The sequence below is a fragment of the Dasypus novemcinctus genome, chromosome X (assembly GCF_030445035.2).
Source record: "Dasypus novemcinctus isolate mDasNov1 chromosome X, mDasNov1.1.hap2, whole genome shotgun sequence".
Taxonomy (NCBI): Eukaryota; Metazoa; Chordata; class Mammalia; order Cingulata; family Dasypodidae; genus Dasypus; species Dasypus novemcinctus.
Window position 1 is genome coordinate 166829845 of NC_080704.1, and position 9158 is coordinate 166839002.

At 38.0% G+C, this 9158-nt stretch overlaps 1 pseudogene; it reads right to left on the bottom strand.

Moving 5' to 3' along the window:
- Positions 1 to 1516: 1516 nt before the first annotated feature.
- Positions 1517 to 2187, bottom strand: LOC101418865 (GTP-binding nuclear protein Ran-like; annotated as a pseudogene).
- Between the last annotated feature and the right edge of the window lie 6971 nt (positions 2188 to 9158).

Genomic DNA, 9158 nt, shown 5'->3' on the forward strand with positions numbered 1-9158 from the left:
GGAAACATGATTTACTTTACAATGATTTGTCTTGCCTTGCAATTTCCAGGAATGCATTGCAGCAAAAAGTAGAGATTACATATCTGTCCAATAAGTTTTTTATTTAATATGACAATATAGCAATTAGATAGCCACTTAAAATAATGTATTTTAGGGCAAGCTTCTTATATTCATTGGCCTTCAATTTTGCCCCTTTCAAAACTGTTGTGGAGATTCAATGAAGTTACATGTGTAAAGTCCCTAGTATGTTCATATCTAATAGATTATTGATAATGGCCAGCCATGATTACTATTTGAATATTTCTTACATCAGTATGTGGTCATTTCCACATTTCTTCTCAATTATAAAACATAAAGTATACCTTTGCATTTTTCTTCTAGAGAATTATTTTAGTTGTCTTTCTTTTATTCTTTTTCACAGGGAAAACTATTCTGCTGAAGTAATCCTGGGTTATATATTATATTAGTCAGCATTCTCTAGGAAAACAAAACTGACAGGAGATATCTGTAAATAGTATGAGATTTTATACAATTGTCTCACACGATCATGGGAATGTACAAGTCCAAATTACATAGGGCAGGCTGCAAGCCAGGGATTCAGCTAAAGATCCTCGTTGGGTTCCCCAGAAGATGCTGGCTATCTGAAGGAGATTTGGCAATTATCTTTTGGAATGCTGAAATCCCCTCTCCTTTTAAAGAATTCTACTGATTAGATGAGATGCACTCATTGCTGATGGCAATTTTCTCAGTTAATTGTAGATGTAACTAGTCGTCTATGCAACCAACTCACTGATGATTAAAGTCCATGAAATATCCTTGTATTAAAATCAGTCCAGTACTTGCTTGACCAGACAACTGGGCACCCTTACCTGGCTGAGCTGACACACTAGCCTAACCATAGTATATATAATATGTAGAATTTGGCAGGCTATTGTGTCAAGACTTCCCTTCATTACTGCTGATTTGCCTACTGCCTATATTCACTGCCCCATATGCCAACAAGAGGGACCAACCATGTTCCTCATGGTGACCAGTCACGTAATCAGATGTACCTACATGGAATAATAATGAAAAGAAGTGACATGAAAAAGGATGCATATGCATTATTTATTTATTTCAACAATAGTCCATTGAGAAAGGGATATTATTATTTTTTATTTGAAATGCAACTTTATTCTGATTCTAAACGTAAAGGAATGGGAATGACAGTAACAAACAAGACTTCACCACTGAATATTGTGACATGACTGCAGTGGTCTTATATCTGAAACTCAAAAAGGAAACAACTTCGTTCCAAAACAGCTAAATATGCAGGTCCAGAAAAATGAAGATATTTTCCTTAACTGCCACATTCACTCCGAAGCACATTCATCTCGTTCAGCATCCCAAAGTTTAAGCACATGTTCTGCTTAGCTATATAATAAAGTGGCAAACATGCTGCACCACTGACCTCACAGGATAGTTGCCTATAAAACTAGACTTCTGACGCTGGGCTCCAGCTTCATTTTCTCGCAGGTCAGCCATCCTCATTCGGCAGAGCAGCTGTCTGAGCAACCTCTAAGTCATGTTCATACTGTGCTACCAAAGCTGAGTCCATGAAAACCTCTGGTTGGGCAAGAGCAGGCATGGTCACAAACTCCAAGTTAGGGTCTCCAATCAGTTTTCTAGCAAGCCAAAGGCAGGGCTTTTCAAAGTTGTAGTTACTTTTTGGCAGAAATATCATAGTACTGAAGATTCTTCTTTCGGTGGAAGATGATAGATTTTGCCTTAACTTTCCTTTCCTTAATATCCACTTTGTTGCCACACAACACGATGGGGATGTTTTCACTCACTCGTACCGGAGCTCTGTGCCAATTAGGCACATTCTTGTAAGTAACTCTCGATGTTACATCAAACATTATAATGGCACATTGGGCTTGAATATAATAGCCATCTCGCATCCACCGAACTTTTTCTGATCAACCGTATCCCACACGTTGAATTTGATAGGTCCTCTGTTGGTATGGAACACAAGGGGATGGACCTCATCACCCAAGGTAGCTACATTCTTCTCAAATTCACTAGTCAAATGACGTTTTACGAACGTAGTTTTTCCAGTACCACCATCGCCAACCAATACAAGTTTAAACTGAACTTGGGGTTCTTCTTGGGCAGCCATCGTGATGGTTATTCCAGAAGGGTCTCCGTGCCCCATCTTGAGAAAGGCATACTATTAATATCCCTATTTTAGAGATGAAAAAACTGTGGTTGAGAGAAATTATGTAATTTACCCAAAGTCACAGAGGAAGTAAGAGACACATTCTGGATTTTAGAGCTGGAATACAAATCACTTCACTAAACTGCTTATTTATTATGACACTATTGCTTTGTAACTAATAACTTTGTATTACTGATGACTCTTGATGATGAATGTAGGTGCCACTTCCCATGCCAGCATGGCTTCTATGTTGTGTCTTATGTATGACTGAATATGCTAATTAATCATTTTGTTATCCTCTACTTGTTCCTTACTATTTTTAAAAGGATTTGGAAATATAAAGTGGTATAACCATTGGGGAAAACAATATGGCAGTTCTTCAAAAAGTTAAATATAGAATTACCATTGATTTGGCAAGTCTACACTTACGTATATACTCCAAGAGTGAAAACAGGGTATTAAACAGATACTTGTACACACAAATACTTAGAGCAGCATTATTCACAATAACTAAAAGGTAAAAATATCCCGAGTGTCTGTAAACAGATGAACAAATTTTTAAAATGTTGTAAATATACACAATGGAATATTATTGGGCCATATGAAGAAATGAGGTTCTGACATACTGCAAAATAGACTAAAAGAACCTTGAGAATATTATATTCAATAAAATTAGCAAGACACATGAGGACAAAAATTATGTGATGCCACCTATAAAAGATGTTTAGAAATAGCAAATTTATAGAGTGGAAATTAGTGCTTATCAGGGGATAGGAAGAAGGGGAGGGGGAAGGGGAATTTTTACTTGGTGAATATATAATGTAAATAAGAATTAATTTTATAAGAGATTTCATTATTGATGGTGAACATCTGAATGTAGAAATATTGTGATAGAACTAAAGGAGGAATGGAAATCATCCAGGAATCAGAGCTGTGGATCAACATAGGAAGTAACGAGCACTTGGCTGACTCTCTTTTGGAAGGTCAGTGAACACAGCTATCCTTTTCTGTTTGCTTATTTAAGGCTAATTTTGTTTTGATAGACTGCACCACTTTTCTTGTTGCTATTTGGAAAGTTATGTAGGGAAGGAATTAGCGTGTTGATATTGGGCAGTCTAAAAGGTAGACTGTTTTAGAAGTTTTTTGACTTTTTTTAGTATATTTGGTCGCCCAGAACATTTGACATACCTCCAATATTTGGGAAAGGTTCACCACCTACGAATTTATCCAGAAAGCAGATCCAAAGGTTTTAGAGATAGCATCCAGTGCTCAGTGCTAAAAGTACCAGTGGTGCAATATGCATTTGCTGTGACCGGCAGGTTTATATTTCTACCAAGCCAAATATGTGGTGTAATTTTAGGTATTGCGTGTCCACAGAATACCCTAGCTTGAATTTCCAATATTCTGTGGGTATCTCTTAGCTAACCAATATCTTTTCATAATTGGTGTTTAAGTTTAACTAGCTAGTTTTGTTGTTATTTGCAAGTAAGAACACTGTTAAAGGGCTGTTGGGTGACTTAGTTAAGCCAATGCATGCAAAGCATTTATTACAGTCCCTGTGATAGAATAACTGTAAAATAAATGTATGAGTGTGAGTTATTAATGAGTTATGGAGAAATCAAAGAATTTAAAGGAAACCAGTGGTTACCTATGCATAATGGGAATAGATGAGAGGGTTATTTTTCTTCATACATATTTATGGGAAGTGCTGAGAAACTTTATGAAGCTAGGAATTGCAGTGGTAAATGTAGAAATAAGCAAAGAACATCACATACACTAATGAGGTTTGAGTGTTTCATGCCATTTCAAAATTAAAGAGTCCCTGTAGTTACTACCAAGGTTAAAACAAGTGCATTTCCTCAAGTCCCATGTATAAAGCAGAAAAACCAGAACAAGAACTTTGTTCAAAAAATTTTTAAGTAAAAAATAAATATGATTCTGATGTATTAGTGACTTGAATCTTCCTGAGATAATTAAAATTTCACGTTCAATTCAACATGGCTTGTACTATCAATAGATGCTACATTTGCACGGCTTTGGATATCTAGACCTGAGCACAACGTCCTCCATGTTTTTGATTTCCATTCTTACACCCTGCCTCACATGCCCAAAACTTGTTCCTCCTGAAATCTCACCGTTGTCAGCACATGGTAACTACATTCCACTCCTTACGGCAAAAACCTCAGCAGCCTCCTCCACACTTTTGGGATTGGGAACAGGGGTTCACACCTTGAAACAAGTACTATTAAAAGAAAACAAATCTTTTCATTTGGTTTAGGTTCTCACAGCTTTATTGACCTATTCAGACAGCATCCCAAATGAAAAGTAGAAGGCAGCTTCAACCACTGAATGGGTGTGGGGCCATTGAAAAGGGAAGCTCCTATAGGGTGAATGTGAAAGCAAGTAAGAAAATCTTCTGATTGGCTAACATGAAGTATCCATTTTACTTAGGAGGGCGGTTTCTTACAAAGTGGGAAGCAGGTGGTGGCTTAGGACTGAGGAAATTAGTTGGCGATAATTGATAAAGATATGGCTTAAGTCTAGTCAGCTGGGCAAGTAAGGCAATTACAGGAAATGGAAATTTAAGGATATTTGTTTTGCTGACTTGGGGCTTAGCAAGGGCTTTGCCATATTGGATCTACTAGATTTTATTTACCAGTGCTATGAGATCTTTCTCAATACATCTTAACCTCTCATATCAGGCCAATTCACCATCATCACTTGCAATGGACTCTTCACTAATCTCCCTGCTTCAGTCCTTGCCTCCCTTCAGTATTTCCTAAATGAAGCACTCAGAGTCAATATCTTAAAAAGTAAGATCCTAGAGATCCTGGCACTTCTTTGCTTTAGCCCCTCCAATGCCTTCCCATTTCAGCCTGGAAAAGACAAAGTCCTTATACTGACCAACGTTATCTGGTCCCCCTGCTACCTCCCAGACTTTACCTCCACACATTGCTCATTGAGCTCCAACCTGACTGGCCTCCTGGACTTACCCTAAGTAATCCCAGCATATTCCCAAGTTGGGGCCTTTGTATGTCCTGTTTCCTCCACCTGGAATATTCTAACTTCAGATATCTGCATATATCAATTCCTCCTTCCCTCAAGTCTCTGCTTGAGTAGCATATCAAAGATGCCTTTTCCGACACTCCAGTTAAAAATATTACCCCTGTGGCAATCCTGCTTTCCTGTGGGACCATAGCATTTATCTTCCCCTGACATTTCAAATATTTTATTTGTTCATCTGTTTAATCTGTCTCCTCCTACTTGCACATAATCTCCATGAAGACAGGGATATTTTTCTGCTTAGTTCCTCTCTTGTATGCTTAGCAGCAAGAAATGTAAGTGCTGAAACATTTTTCAAAAGAGGAAGGGATGTTCTTAAAAATCCACTTCTTCAACAAAATCTCAGGATAGCAAATGATGGAGTGCCAATCAGCATAAGTAAATTTTATGAAGAACAATGTAAAATTAAATTGATTAAAAAGGCAAACAAAGCAAACAGATAAGTGTAAGTAATTTAGAAAGAGTAAAGGCTTGTCCTAATAATGGATTACATATTATTAACCCACTCTCTTGTAGGCAGGATCTGGCAATCAACCGAGACTATTTAATTTTTAAATATGCAGTTCTCTGATCCCACAATAATCTCTTTTTGGGCTACGTGGATGGTTGTCAGAGAGGGCATTGCTTTAGGTTCTACAGTCCCATAAATAGCAAACCTCTATAGTTTGCTCCTTCTCCCCTCAATTCTCTTCCTTTCTGTCTCCCTTCATCTTACGTCATTTATCATTAAGTAATTACTCCTAAACAAATCCTAACATACCTTCTTTCTTCATTGTTTTTGCATAAAGGCACCATGGATTTCTCTGCCACATATTCACATCTTAATAAAATATTTATGTTTGTGATCTGCAAACAATTGACCACACTCCAACATACTGATCCTGAATATGGTTGAAATGGGAGATGTGTAAGTGATGGTAGAAAAGGTGCTTCTGCTAATGTATATATGGGCTTAAGCTCCATTTGGAAAAAGAGAAACAAAATATAAAAATGGAGCTTAAATGCCCCATTAGATAAACAACTTTCCATTTTAAGTTAGAAATGTTATATTTACTGAACAAGAGTTGTTACTAGGAGTTCTCAGGATGCTTGGGGGTGAAAAGAAATATAATATGTGATCCAAAGTATATCACTCTCAGTGCTTATCCTGATTGTTCTTTTGTGGACCCCCAAATATTATGTTCATAAGTTAACCAGTCCTGTGCATAGAAGCATAATTTATGTGTGGATTTTTTGGTTAGATTCAGCTAAGAGACCCTTTGACTAGATCAGTTTTTCTCCTCCCCTGTCCCCGTCTCCTTCCCGCCCAGTATTGGCAGCCGGCGCTGCCCCTCCTTCTCCCCTTCTCCGTCTTCCGCCTAGCTGTTATCTAGACAGCCCACACTTTCCCCTTCCCCTCCCTTGCTCCTAACCTCTTAGCCAGCTTACTGTCCAGTAACCGCCTACTGTCCAGTAACCGCCTACTGTCCAGTAACCGCCTACGCAAGCAACAGCACCCTCCGGCACCAATCAAGTCCCTTTACATATCCCTAGACCCTATAAAACCATGTCCCCTTCAACAATAAAGTAAACTTGTGCCCAGACCTTGTCTCCGTGGTGTTCTTGCTTGCACCGCGCATCCCCCATGCCTGAGCGGAGAGAGCGAGGGCCCAACGGCTTCGTGCCGAACCCCCTCCTCTCCTTCGACCGCGAGGCAGCCCCCGTCCAGAGAGCCCGCCCGGCCAACCGCCGACCCTCCCAGAGGCCCGCCGCTGCCCGCACTCCCCCAACTTCCCCCAAGTACACAAACCCATTTTTTAAATTTCTTTAAAATATATTTTTATTAAAGTTGTGAATTTACAAAACAATCATGCACATGTGTGGAATTCCCATACAACACCCCTCCACCAACAAACTACATTGTTGTGGAAATTTTGATACAAATTATGAGATAATATCATCAGACCATTACCACTAGCTATGGTCTATTTTCCATATCCCCTGTAGCAGTTTGATATTATTGATGAATTCCAAAAAGAAATATAGGATTATGTTTGTAAACTGATCTTTTCCTCTGGGTATATTAGATTATATTGGATTCAGAGGTTTACTAGATTCCTTAATCAAGTAAACCTCTTGTGCCAGTAGTGTGTTGAGTCCCCACCCCTTGGTAGGTGGGGACTTACAGAAAAAAGACATAGCAAAGCCAGAGTTGGAATTCTTCATGTTGGAGTTTTGATGTTGGAGTTTGATACTGAGGTCTTAAGCTGGAGCCCCAGGAAGTAAACACACAGAAGAAAGGGAAGCAAGCCCCAGGAAGAGAGGAACCCTAAGCCCAGAAAGAAGCAAGGCCTGGGAAGAGAGTAATCCTGGAAGCCTGAACCCTGGCAGATGTTGGCGGCCATCTTGCTACAACATGTGGAAATAGTCTTTGTTAAGGGAAGTAACTTATGCTTCACGGCCTGGTATCTGTAAGCTCCTACCCCAAATAAATATTCTTCATTAAAGCCAACAGGCATCTTGTATATTGCATCATCACCCCTTTGACTGACTAATACACCCCCTATAATTAAAAAAGTACAACTTTTTATTGATAAAAGAATATTAGAGTATTGCTGTTGATTGTCAATAGGTTACATTAATTGTATTTTTCCCATGCTTCTCCACATTCTTACCACCTTGCAAATGTGACATATTTATTCTAGTTCATAGAAGGACATTCTTGTTTTTGTACTATTAGCCACACTTCTCATCCACCCCTAGGTTCACTATGTTATTCAGTTCCTAGATTAATCTCTAGCTTTCTTTCAATTAACATTTACCTCTTTAGACTAACCTTTTCAGACACAATCTGATTTGTGTACCAATTGCTACTCACTATAATATGTTACCATCACCTCTATCCATTTCCACACTTTTACAATCAAGTTATTTAAAACTTCTACATATGTTAAGCAGCAGCAGCCCTCCTCTTATTTCCTAGTAACCTATACTCTATATATTAATTACATGGATTTATTCTTTATATTTAGTTCATATTAGTGAGACCATGTAATATTTGTCCTTTTATGTATGGCTTATTCCACTTAACATAATGTCTTAAACTTAAATTCATCCATGTTTTCCTAGGTGTCCCAATTTCTTATCTTCTTACAGCAGCATAATATTCCATCATATGTATATACCACATTTTGTTTATCCATTCAGCAATTGATGGACACTTGGGTTGTTTCCATCTTTTGGCAATTGTGTACAGTATCACTACGAACATCAGTGTGCAAATGTCTGTTTGTGTCACATTTTTCAATTCTTCTGGATATATTCCTAATACAGGAACTGCTGGATCATACAGCAATTTTATAGTTAGCTTCCCAAGGAAGCGTCAAACTGTCTTCCACAAAGATTGCACCATTTACATTCCTACCAATATTGAAGGAGTGTTCCTATTTCTTCATATTTTCTCCAGCACTTTTAAAAAAATAATGTTCATTCTATGTGGTGTGAGATGATCTCTGACATTTTGATTCACATTTCCCAAACAAATAGTGATACTGAACATTTTTTGTGTGCTTTTTGGCCATTTGTATTTCTTCTTTGGAGAAATGTCCCTTTAAGATTTTCCCCATTTTTAAATTGGATTACTTGCTCTTTTATTGTTGAGCAGCGTGATCTCTTTATATAGAATGAAAATCAAACCTTTATCAGATATGTGAATTCCAAATATTCTCTCTCAGTTCACCTTCTTGATGAAATCCTTTGAATAACAAAAGTGTTTAAGTTTGAGGAGGTCCCATTTTCTATGTTTTCTTTCATTGCTTGTGCCTTCAGTGTAAGGTTTAAGAATCCACCACCTACCACCAGGTCTTGAGTTTTCTGTACATTTTCTTCTAAGAGGTTAATGGATGTAGTTTTTATAGTT